Genomic DNA, 13,289 nt, shown 5'->3' with positions numbered 1-13,289 from the left:
TAGAACATCTAATTGGGAAAAGAAATGGAGAATTACGACTAATCCTGACAAGGTCCTTGTTAGCACGATAGGATGTTTTGCATCAACAATTGAAGATAAAGGGGGTATCTCCATCAGAGGTACACCTGTAGCCATTAGAAACCCTAACAAGATTTTGGGATATGAAATAGACAGGCTGCTCCACTCAACACCTCATGTAACTAAAAAGATCAATATAGCCAAAGCCGGTCTTAGCAGTCTCTTTCGATTCAATCAAGCCCCTCAACATGTCAAAAACATCTGTATAAAATAAGACCAATACTCGAATACCCTTGTGTCCCAATGTCATTAACAACAAAGACCAACATGCTACGGTTACAAAGGGTCCAGAATAGAGCTCTTCGCTTTATTACCGATACCAGGAGGAGAGAGAGAGTTAAAATGGCAGATTTACACATACAAGAAGATATTACTGCCATAAATGTACGCCTTGACACCCTAAAAAAGAAACAACTTTATACAATGCAAGAACTATACATGCCAGATAGAGAACATCCTATACAAGTGGTAAATACCACATTATACCATCAATACTCCTCCTCACAGGACTCAAAGAATGACTCTCCCACAGAGGGTCCATCGTTTTATTCATGAAGATGATTACCCTCGACCCATGATATTGAGCAACCTCCCTGATGAAGAAGATTGGGTACCACCAGAACCCTTCTATGTATACTGAGAAAATCATCGCCCCCAATTAGGGAGACATCTTGTATAACTTTCTAATGTAAAAATTATGCTATTTACTATGGCTGGACACCACCTATAAGAAGCCATTGTCACGAAATTATAAACTGGCCAGAAAATTATTGCCTTCATTGTCGCATAAATATCCGTTGTGCAATCGCAAAAAAAAAAAAAAAAAAAAAGAAAAAAAAAAAAAAGCAATTGCAACTTGTATAATTACTACCAATTCAGTCATGTACTTGTATACCTATTATATCTGTGACTGATGGGTTAGTATTATACCCCTTTAAGAATATCTTATCATTTCACATACACTTTTTAAATTACACCAAAGTGGTTGGGCCACTTACCTTTTATATCCTACCTCTCCCCCCCCTCCCACCCTTTTCCAGTATTTCCATCCTTACCCATCCTTCTTCCTTACCCATTTTATCAAAGCTCTGGTCATAAGAAGAAGATGATCAGATGGCATGACGAGGTTCGAACTGTCTTCTTAGTGATAGAATGACCAGCACTGCTGGCGATGCTAAGACGCCAGACTGGTTATTCTAGCACCACCAGACATCAGGTTCGAATTTCCTCACCCCATTCTGTTTATTATATTCATATAGTAATGGAACGTAGGAGTGATGCAGCGCCTCAGTGATAGGTAAGAAGATTCGATCCAAGGGGGTAAAAAAGAGCTCCAATTCCTTGGATTAAGAGTCCAGGGCTCCCCTGTTTGCAGGAAGAGCTTTTATTTGCATTCCATTTCGATCTGTTAAAATCTTTCATCAGGTCTTTATGAAGATTTTAAGAGGTCACAACACAAGTGCTTTGAAAACGTATCTTTTCTTCGCACGCTCCGATGGCCACTTTGTCTTTAATTAAGGGGAGCAGCAATCTTTACTTCTTGACTTAATTTAGGTTGTCGCCAAAAAAAAAAAAAAAAATCTTCCTTTAGACTTGATTGATATTAATTTTATGATTAATACGAGTAGTTTCTCTCCGTTGTGAAAAATTAAGCACACATGAAACATAAATAAAAATTTGCTAGAGAATCGAGCATTGGAAATGTCAGTGTGTGACTTTACTGAGTTATCCTAGATGAAATTTTATTTAAAGTTTGTATGGCATAAATAAAAACTTAAGGACCCACAGTGGATGAAAGTTACTTTGTCTTTCTTGGGTTATGCTAGGTAATCTACACATATGCTGCTATGTGTGATAATTTATGTAGCTATTTGTGTACTTGTACCTGAATAATAAACAATTATGATTGACGAAGCAGAGGCTCCTCTTAGACCAACATAGAAAACGTAAAAGACTTAGAGAAAATTGTCAGCGTTAAGGATGGAAGGAGTAGCTACGGTGAATTATAACACCAGTGCTCTAGTCTAGAGGTTTCTCCATGCCCTCTCATAATTTATTTTTAGATCATATAACGATATATTGTGTAACTGGTAAAGCGCGTATTTTCCATTTATTTTTCCGTATATTTTTTAGTGGTATATACACTGTGTACTCGCCTATGTAGTTGCATGGGTCGAGTGTGTAATGATACACGTTTGTCTTCTCTGAGGATGAGGGTCCCCAGTCCAGTTCTAGAGGTGGTACCTTCCTACACACACAAATATATATATATATATATATATATATATATATATTTATATATATATATATATATATATATATATATATATATATATATATATATATATAAACAAAAAGGCACAATACCGTGACTGGAACAATACACAAATAACCCGCACATAGAAGAGAGGAGCTTACGACGTTTCGGTCCGACTTGGACCATTTACAAAGTGAAAGATTGAGACACTTGTGCAGCATATGGGAATCTTTATTCAGAAAACGTTTCGCCACACAGTGGCTTCATCAGTCCAATACAAAGTAGAAAGGTGTAAGGAGAGTAGTAGTTTGAGGTAATCAGTCCCTCAGCCTGGAGTCGATGTGTTCAGTCCATTAATCTTGTAGAATGTACAGCATAGGGCCGTAGACGTGGCTTGTATACTAAGTCGGGCGAGGCGAAGCAGGAGGAGGCGGGGGTCACAGTGGTACCATCCAGTGTAGAGAGTACTCAACTAAAGTTCTTAGTTGGTTTTCTCACGGCTAACGACCTGGAGTTCTAGTCAGGTGTACGTAAGACACGATTGCACTAATCAAGACATTAAGAAAACGTTTCGCCACAGGTGGCTTTCTCATTAGGACTGAAGAAACCATTTGCGGCAAAATGCTTCCCCAATACCACTTCCACCAGTCAGGAGACTATCCTAGGCACACGTCTTGTTTACGAGTTAACATACAATGTTAATTTTGGAAGCAAGTTCTTATTAATCCATTAAAAACTGAATGATGCAAAGTTAATACAACTAAATAGTTTACGCAGGTCGTTGTCTAGCGATGCAGCCTACCTGTACCATGAATGAACTTGCTTGGTATGTTTCTTTCATATCTAACTCGGAAACTCCTGTTTGTGGTTGACTTATTCAAGGTAGCGTTATGCGTGATCTCTCTTTATATGTTTTTAATTTGCAATCTATCATACTGTTTAAAAGAAAAACTGTACTCGAGTAACTGAATGGCATTGACTCAGGTGCAGTGAGAGTGGTGCATGTATGAAGGAAGGGGAGGCAGAATGGAGAGTCTGGCATGAATCCGGAAGTTACACCTGGCGGATGCTGCAATCTTCCGGAGATACTCTTGGGAAGCAACGAGGGAAGCGTTGTTACTTGGGCAGGTGTTGAGTGGAGGCTGGGTAGAGGACAAATGTGAAAAGTATATGAACAGATTTGGGTAAAAAATTAAGTTAGAGGAATAGAGGTCGAAGCCAGCGAAATAGTGATTGAATTTGTATATATTTTCCTGATGACTAGAAAACGTTACACATGATGTATAGTCAAGTGTAGCTGGTGGGGACTAGGGATGCTCTGAAATAGTTGGAAATCAAAAGCGTGTTGTCTGAGTTGGACTGATAGTGCTGCAACTTAGCTGGCTCTAGTACTAAGCTTACAATCTCCGCCAAGAATGTTGCCACTACCATCACCACCAAAATTATCATCACCAAGAATGCGCCACCACTGTATCGATCTGCAGGATGCAAACAACGTAGAGTAAATGCGAAATAGATTTACAAAACACTTCAGATATTGACAAAAAAAAAAAGCAAGGTAGACTACGTTTAAAACCAAAACTCTTTGAATGTCGGAAATTCACATCATAGGTTTTAAAGTATTCATACAAAAAACATTGATAACCCGAGCAACCATACTAACTACATGCGGTTGGATAGGGAAAGACATAACAAAATAAACAAAAAAAAAATTCAAGGAATTACACACAAGATAATTCTGAATAATCAACTATGTTGAAAATAAGTGAAAGCAGTGATAGTATCTTCTAAATAGTGGCAATATTAGACTGGCTAAAATCAACATTTATTTTTATTATTATTTATTATGGAATAATTAAGGAATGGGCAATTGGGCTTTATTTAGGATGGCAACTCCAGTTCATTAAATCGAGAGCTCTTCGCTAGCATCAAGATGCCCCTTGTCTTAAAGGGATTAACAGAAATACAGAAATGACTTTGGTACACAAGCAGACCAGCTCTGAGTGTAGAGCCGAGCACGACACGATACACAGACAACATGTATTTGTCCGAAATGAAATTGATACTCTAAATATCACGAGCTGAACATTAATATAGTAGACTGGATGAAATTGGTAGCTGAAAACAAAATCTAGATACCATTGTAATATTTAGGAATCATTAAAAGGCAAATTTGCACACGATTGGAAACTAGCATACAGAGTATTATTCCAGTATTCGAGAAATGGGGCCAGGGCCAGTGTTAACTACTGTTCTATTAGTTTGACATCAGTTTCAGGTAAACATATGAAGACCATTATTAGGACAGAATCTTGAAATTCCTAATATATAATTTAACCAGAAAATAAATATACCTTTGAAGAGTTTCGAAAGTTTTTCCCTACTCCCGCAGCCCTTCCTTGGGCCAGGATTTAAATTGAAAGATCCTGCCTAACAATGTACCAAAATTCTTAAATTATGCAGAGTATTGAAAAACTGATAGAAGTTCCAACAGATGTAGTAAACCTTTTGTTTCAGGTCTTCACGTTGCCGTATCGAAAATTGTTGGTCAGAATAAAGACGCACTGGTATGGAAGACAGAGCCAAGGCCTGGATCAATGACTGGCTCGCCAGTAGACAACAGCAAGAGGAGTTTTAAACGGAGAAGGGTCTAGACTCGTTGAGTGAAATGAGTGTAGTTATTCGGGAATTGATCCTCGACCCAATTTTCGCGATTTACACAAATTACCTCAAAAACTGAATGATATAAATTGGGGAAGATGGAAATCTGCATCCGTGACCAATAATTGCAATGCTTGTTATGCTTTCGCTATATGACCCTTGTAGGTTTAGCGCTTCTTTATTATAATTGTTATACTTTTACACATTTGCAGTAGTTTGATATACTAATATTAACCTGCAATAAAATGTTTTGCTTACCTTGTTAGTGAAAAACAATTATGACAACTCTCGCAGACACTACTTAGCATGCAAGCGTCTTGCAGCCGTGACAGAACCGCATTACACCTACAATTTCCACTTGTATGGCCCTTAAGGTTTAGCGTTTTTATTAACTGCTTCCACTGTAACTATTATTACTATTTTTTTAACCTCCTTAGACCTTCCAGGCACATTTGCTCCACTTTTCTGATAGTTCATATTCATGAACTGTCGTGCCACTCCCAAGGTTGTCATCTTTTGCAGAAAAAGGTATACTAATTTCAAGCTATGAGCAGCAAAGCTAATAGGCTGTTTTGTAGCTAGAAATCTCTTGAACATAAAATATTTAAATTCTTCAGACCTCAATCTTAAAATGCTGTCCCGTGTTACTTAAGACATTAACTGGAGAGGGTACAAGGAAAAGCTTCAAAGCACTTATTTGTTATAAGACTACAATGGGATCTCCACCCGACATGTAAGGTACTAAACGTATTTGACTCATGAACTATTTTGTGCAAAGTGATTCAACTTAAAACATCCGTGTGAAACTGAGGCAACACAAATGTGGGCAAAGCTCTTTACTCAGTCGTAGAACACCGAAGTACAATAACAATGCATCGTGTTAAGAAACTGGTTACAGGTGCATTAAAAATCAGATTCGACTTTTTTCCTCTACTGTAATATCTGTACACTTTTTAATATTTAGTAATTTCATTAAACTTTTTTTTCCAGCAGGCAGGTTACTAGACTATAGTTAGTCCTGAGCAGGTAGCATAGATATCTATCATAATCTTCACTGTATCTTTAAAGGTAATATCTGTTAATGAGTTTGTACTTTCACTAACTAGGCGTTAATAATTGTACCGGTAAGTTCCCCATAAAGTTCCCCTCAAGGAAGGTTCCTTTGTTGGTGAGGGGCTCTTGATTTAGGGAATTGGATCTGTGCTCCAGTTCCCCAAATTAAGCCTGAATGCCTTCCACATCCCCCCCCCAGGCGCTGTATAATCCTCCGGGTTTAGCGCTTCCCCTTTGATTATAATAATAATCCCCATAAAGTTCATGCGGTTGTCTAGTTCAGCTTGCAATAGTAGGTCATTGTTAATCTCCTGACCTAGTTTCACGAGCTACTTTGACTGACATTGCTTTGGAACCTATTCTTGAAACCGTGTATAGAATTTCTCTTCTAATTTAATTCCTTTAACTTCTCTACTACTTCATTTACACTTCCTTGCTCCTGGATCTTCTTTTTCGGGCGGTTTGTTCCTATTACCTTGTGGATCCCTCATAGAACTGCATACTTTAGTTATCGTATTTGCTTTAATCCTCTTTTCCTTAAGGATGGTCAGGTTCAGATTTTAAAGTGTTTCGTACTCTATTACTAGTATGCGGTGCAGGTTACTGTGACATAATGTACTGTGTCGAGAGTTATCTGGTTGGGTAACTTTCCCTTTCTTGGATGGAGTGAGGTGGTTGATGTTGCTTAGTGTAGTGCATGCTTGTCGTGTTGGCCACTGCCCAGCGAGCTCTTGCCAGCCTTGCTCACAGCTACACCAATGTAGAAATATTTTCCAAGTGACTTGGTAGACAACCACCATCCTGAGAGTATTATTATTGTTGGGAAGCGCTGAACTCTTATGATTTAGTGCACGAGGAATGGGAGTAATCAGATTTGATCAGAGGCGAGGCAGGGTAACTGATTTCCCAGATAGAGCTGTATAACATTAAGGCACCCCACTTCCTATTAAAGGTAAAACCACCTGATCTAGGGAGGGGCTACTGTCATAAATGTAAATCGCTATCCTGACAGATATTCTACACCGTGGCAGGGTTTTTTTCTTTCTCATGAATAACCTCCAGGTGGACTCCAGGTAGGTATGTAAAAGGCAAATTAAACTTAGGTTTGCATTCGGTATACATTTTACTTTCCTCTGTGGTTATTATTTCTGTAATATTTCTTTCCAATTTAAGATGTCTGGTCTGAGATCGGGCCTTGGGGACGATGATTCCCCCAGAGTTTATATATAATATATATATATAATAGCCGTGGTAACTGCTGACAACCTTGTATGAGCGTGACTCGCCGTCCAAGGAGGATCCTTGAATTCAAGCTAGTGAAAGACTCTTTGATTCACGGAATTGAACTAACCTCTTCCTCGGATCAAACCTGATTACCGGCCATTCCCTAGGCGCTGTGTGACCACTACGGGTTTAGCGCTTTCCCACGAATATAATAGTAACCTTGACTCGCGCTGCCACCACATACCAAGTGTCTTGTCATCCTCATTGTTGCTGCTTTGTTTATGCCGCATGTACAATCTTTCAAGTGAAGATGTATTAATGACTTTTTCTGGCTTAGCCTTAGCCACGATGGACCAGCTTTTAATCTAAAATAGTTGCTATAGCTCCTGTTTCAATAGTTCTAAAATATTTCATAATATCCACCCTTTGGCTGCAACCTTGCTCTCTCGTGAACGAAGATTTTTGTTAATGATAAAATGTTTCGTAGACTCAACGTTTGTTGTGGTTGGCCATGTTGAATGTTATAATACTTTTCTAGTGCAGAAAAGTATTGGCTAGAAGTATAGTGCCCAAGGAATTAAGTAGTTCTGTAGTGTGTTATTGCTGTCAGATTCTGACACTTGGTAAGGATTGGTGGCCGTCACCTACCCACCCATCCTGACGTCACTGCTACCTGCCAGTCCTCTAAACTAGTGGATCACATTCCTTTCACAAGCAAACTTATTCCTCTTGTTGTCCATGTAGAATTTGTAAATATGCAATATATAGAGTATGGCATTTCATATTACTCATTTTTAATAATGTTAGTTCTAAAATAAGGTGTAAAACTAAAGCGGAGTGGCAAAAGATGGAGTTTGAGTGTGCGCAGCAACAGCGCATCCTGCCGGCCGCTCGCCCTCTATCGGCGGAAACCTAAACTGCGCCATTTGAGTTGACCGTCAGACATTGTCACACACTGGTCGCTCAACGGGCGCTGGCGACGGAGTGTTGTGCTCGCTCTCTGTGTGAAAGTGTCTCCTTTCCTTTCGTGCGCTGATTTACCCTGGATATATTTGACAAAATGGAGTCTGAATCGGTTGTAACAGGAGTTCAAGCCAACGGCGGCTCTAACGTTGAGTGTGACACCTCTCCCGCGGACGCCTCTAGCTCGGGGGCAATCGACCTGCGCTGCATCATAAACCCTTGTAAGTTAAATATTTTATAGCATTACTGACACTTCAGTGCTGCGCACGTAGATACTAGCATCCGTGCACTACTTATCTACCCTACCTATACATTTAGCATGCATGAAATTACTACTTAAGTACTATCACACTTTTGCTTTGTCCCAATGATAATCACTTACGCTGTTATCTCCACACTTGTAATCCTGTAATTTACTCCTGTTTACGCATTGTTCTTGAAGTTTGCTAGTTATACCCCTGTGGTATTTTGACATCTATTAGAATGTTAGCATTGGAGTCTGTTAATGGAAGAATCCACCTGAGGACACGTATCAGAACCTTACCATTATGTATATTATATCAGTATGTCAAAGGTTTGGGTTGATTCCTATTATAATAAACCATTTTTATGTAGGATACACAAGTCCTCCAAAAGTTTTCTTTTTACCCAGTGATGTCATGTTTTCAGCTTCTAGGTGTTAGACATTATATGAAAAAGTGGGTATCCAGTGCCTTTCGTATAGATTTGGTAGATAATTTTAAAATGAGTGCACCCCAGTCCGGCTATTTCATGTTATTCCCGTTTTGAAAACAAAAGCTAGCTATTTTAATATATCATGGGTTGCATGTATAGAAGGTTGTGGTATTGGGGAGGGGAGAACTGGTGGACACGCCCCGGCTAGTTCCTCGCCCCTCCCTCCTATATCCCCCTCACTCGTCCCCCCTCACTCGTCCCCCCTCACTCGTCCCCCTCACTCCTGTCCTTCCTTTTTCCCTACTCTCTCTCTCTCTCCCGGCTTTCTCTCGGTCCCTACCTTTCCTCTCATCCATACCTCCATGAAACGTCACAATCATTGCTTTGACGTCTGCTCAGGCTGACAGATTTCAGCACTAATGAAATTCATCCTGCATGATGGAATAAGACGAGGAAACTCCTAGCTTCCCTCGTATCTTCTCTTCCTCCTGTGGTACGTTTATTTTAGTTGTCGCTTTACTAACTTGTTATTTTATGCTAAGTAATGTGTATTCGTTTTGTAAGGTGGAAAGCTTAGTCTGTATTGGCATGGATTACTTTAGCTTTAGCTTTTGTGCTCCTAGTCTTTTTTTTTTTTTTCATAGTGGAGGACTGATCATGCATCTCGTTTCTGCAAGTGTTTAGGCACTTTTGAGATATTGTTGATCTGCGGATATTCATTCTAAAAATCCAGGCAATATTAATTACTATTTTCTCTTCGTATTTATAAAGATTTGTTAGTAGGTTTGAGGTGAAGGTGTAGACAGCTTAAATCTTGCTGGCGCCCGGCATGCTTGCTGGCGGTGGAAGTGTATTGATCAGGTGCACTTTTCTTTTTCTTTTGGAGTTCCCACTTTCCTTGGAAGCACACCCTTACACACGAATTTAGCAAGTTCACACCCCCCCCCTCCTGTGAAAAACCTTTGGCCAAATTATAGTAGGTTTAGTGTGATTAGCACCTAGTAGATACAGTATTCAAAGGTAATCAGCACAAGGACAACGCACCTGTTAGGTAATCGTGGTATCCTACTTGCCCAGAACAGTAAGTTGCCATTTGACTGTTGTAGCATTTACACTGCTGGTGTGGTGCTCTTAAAAACAAGCCTGACAATGGTAACGTATGGGATCCCAGTTTGAGTAAATGAGAATTTTTGTGTCCAGTTAGATCGAAGAATGAAAATGTAGGTAGGCGGGTAGATGAAACGGAATGGCTCCGGAAATCTCCGTCATGCTGCGCTCACGTGATGCCTTGTCACTACCACAGGGTACTTTATTTTTGTTGTATTTTTTTTTTATTCGCCGGTATTCTCCCGGCCCGGGTCTTTTCCAAGTAGTGGTGACCCGGCCTTGGCTCCCTATCTGGGGAGTATCTCGAGACCTAAGTCTCCCATAGGAGGAGGTACAAGTACCCCCTCATCTTTGGGACCAAGTGTCCCCAGGCCTAGCCACAGTCCCCCGCCCTCACGGGGCTCGTAGGGAGAAGCTAGGCCTCTGGTCTGCCATCTGCCCCGCCCCAAAGGGGCTCGTGGATATGGCAGTCTTGTGAGCTGCAGGTGGTAGCAAGCTCAAACCTTATCACAACTTTGTTGTAATCACAATTATACTCTTATAGTTTGTGGGGGCCAGGAGAGTGTCTGCTGCTGACCACGCCTCTTAAACTACAGTAGACCGGCATTATTGGTTCTTGACCTTTTGTCTTGCCTCTTCTTAAAACTGTGAAGAATATAGTTTCCCATTTCGTTCAGTATAGGTTGTATGATTTGTTAGTGATTTAGACCTTGATTACTGTCTGGTGAATTTTGCTAGCTGATTAACACTAGGGATGTGATCTACTAGATACTGAGAAACCATGATGCAGTTCCTTTGGTGTTACCTTTAGGTTACATTACCGTTGAGTTTCGCGAGTTTCTGCTTCCGGAGCCCGACCCTGAACCAGGCTTCTCTGGTGCTTGCCTGGTCAACCAGTCTATTGCTGTTGGCGACCCACGGGCCCACATAACCAACACAGACTGGTTGATATAACACTTGGAGATGCTTGTCTAGTTTCCTCTTTGAGACTACGCTTGTCCCAGCAGTATTACTTATCTTTAGGTAAGATGTTGAATAGCTTGGACAAGTATCTTCACCAGGTGCCAGATCAACCAGGCTGTGATGGATATGTGGGGCAGTGGGACACCAGACAAGCCTGGCCCATGACCGGGTCCCTCGAGTAGTAAAACTTGGAACTCATCGAAGGTAAAGGTAAGGATGTTGATAGTATTCTTTGTGCTCATGGCGCCCCTTTTCACTAGGCTTATTTTGCATCTCCATCTCACCCCAGTATGTTGCTATGGCAGTGTGCAGAGTTCCGATCAGGCCCTTAAATACTTTACATATGTTATCGTGCATCTCTCATCTGCTCCACTTGAAGCGTTCCCAGTTATTTAAATGCTTTGGCTCTTGAGGGCCGTAAATGTTTTCGATATCTGTTCCAGCTCTGATCTCTCCCCTGCCCGGAACTGTGCAACACTGAACAATAAACTAAGGGGCATAAGCTATTTATATAATGTCACCATTGGTATTTCCCCATGTTTTGAAAGTTATCGTTATCCGCCCCATATTTTCCTTGTTGGGTTTATAATGTAAGGTAATTAAAGGAAAGGTGTTACGGCAGATACATCGGGTTAGTGGACAGTGGGTTCCAGCTTGTGTTAATTAGCGCCAACTAAATTACTGTTTAATTGCTCACCTAAATATTTATATATGGCTTATTTTTATTGGTGGCTTATGTATGACATGTACTGCGAGTGACGACCTAGTTTAGAAATTTTAGGTGTAAGTGTTAAAGGCTGTATTGGTTCTATAGGCAAACCTTACTTCCACCATACATCTCGCTATGATTTGCTTTGATATTCTAGGTGTATAGGTAAGTCTCGTGGACGTCAAATATTAGATTCTTTATCCTCTCAAGGGTGAAGTCTACATTTGTGGGATGTATGTAGTCTGGGCAGAATTATGAAGTCGCCACTGTTAAATTGGGTAATTAGAATAAACAAAAAATATGAACTCGTGCTCCACCCTCTTGAAAAAAATGTAATTGAAAGTGCTGAGATTAACTCTTCGCGGGCACGTGTTCGTTCCACCAGGGCTCCAGGGAGTACTCAGACTTGCTGCAGAACTGCAATTTAGACCGAGCGGTATAATCTCTATTGGGAACAGATGTTCATTATATTTTCCCCATTACAGTAGTCTGTAATTTAGAATTTACGGCTTACTGCAATCTTGAGCCTAAATTTCCGTTACAGAGAAAAGGTGCTTTCCCACTGGTGCAGATAATCACGTATTTCTACCTCGCACGACTAACTTCATTACCAGCTTTTAAAACTATAAACTATAAATTGGGCGATTGAGGTTAAAAGATTACTGGAACAGTGAGCCAAGGATAATCCTAGCTTAGTGTAAAAATGAACTAGAGTAACACTCCCTCTTGTTCGTCTTGAAGTTAGGAAAAACTAGACTTCTGTCTTGTTTAACATTGGGTCTTTATATATTGAGGTGGTACAGCATTTACCTTTGCGTAACTTCTGTTACACTCGGTGACCGGAATACCCTTCGCTTGTAAAACTGGTGTTCTCTTCCAAGGCTGCTTGGTCTTCCTACAACAGGTTTTCTCCCGTTCACAATCCCCCTCCTTACCCCCCTTATTGGGTTACTCTTGGCAGCCATATACTCCAATACCACACCACTATAATCATACACAGATGCTCCTAACATTTTTGATCTCCGTTCATTTGATTGGGTACTAGTTACTAGCTTGTAGGGTAGATGAGTGTAGTGTACATACTTAAATGCAATCTGTTGCGCTCATTCCCCCAGGTGCGCACAAGTACTTTAGTCCCATATCTTGGCCAACAATAAACTGGTTATGGATATCCAACCTTGGTGAATTTCTTGTTTACCCTAACTACCCATTCAGTTCACCTTAAAAGGTAAACAAAACTTTCCACGACGTTTTTTGTACAGAACAAACTGCTAGCAACTTCAGTTTAGCATATGCCGGAAATCCACCACCAACCATAATGAATATGCATTTCTGGTCTCTACACTCAAGAGCTCTCAACCTACAGCTCATATTTCCTGGAAGAATTTCTGAAGATAGTGATCTTCGGCAGGGTATATTTTCCTGCTACTTTCGACAAGATTATAGAGGGAAATCTCAGAATAATTAACAGATAATACCAACAGCAAACTCTTTTAAATCTACCCTGCTTTCACTGTACGTAAAGACTTCCAGGTTTAACTCGCCCAGTTATATAATTACTCCTCCACTTTTGTAGACATTACTGTATCCGAGTTAATG

General features: G+C 40.3%; 1 protein-coding gene across 2 annotated transcripts in view; it reads left to right on the top strand.

The window, feature by feature from the left end:
• Positions 1–13,289, top strand: part of LOC128696668 (reticulon-2) — a 190,936-nt gene that overhangs the window by 87,636 nt on the left and 90,011 nt on the right. The gene's annotated exons all lie outside the window — the stretch shown is intronic.

The sequence above is a fragment of the Cherax quadricarinatus genome, chromosome 46, assembly GCF_038502225.1.
Source record: "Cherax quadricarinatus isolate ZL_2023a chromosome 46, ASM3850222v1, whole genome shotgun sequence".
NCBI classification, from domain to species: Eukaryota; Metazoa; Arthropoda; class Malacostraca; order Decapoda; family Parastacidae; genus Cherax; species Cherax quadricarinatus.
Note: the sequence above shows the minus strand (reverse complement) of the source record. Positions and strands in the feature narration are given on the sequence as shown.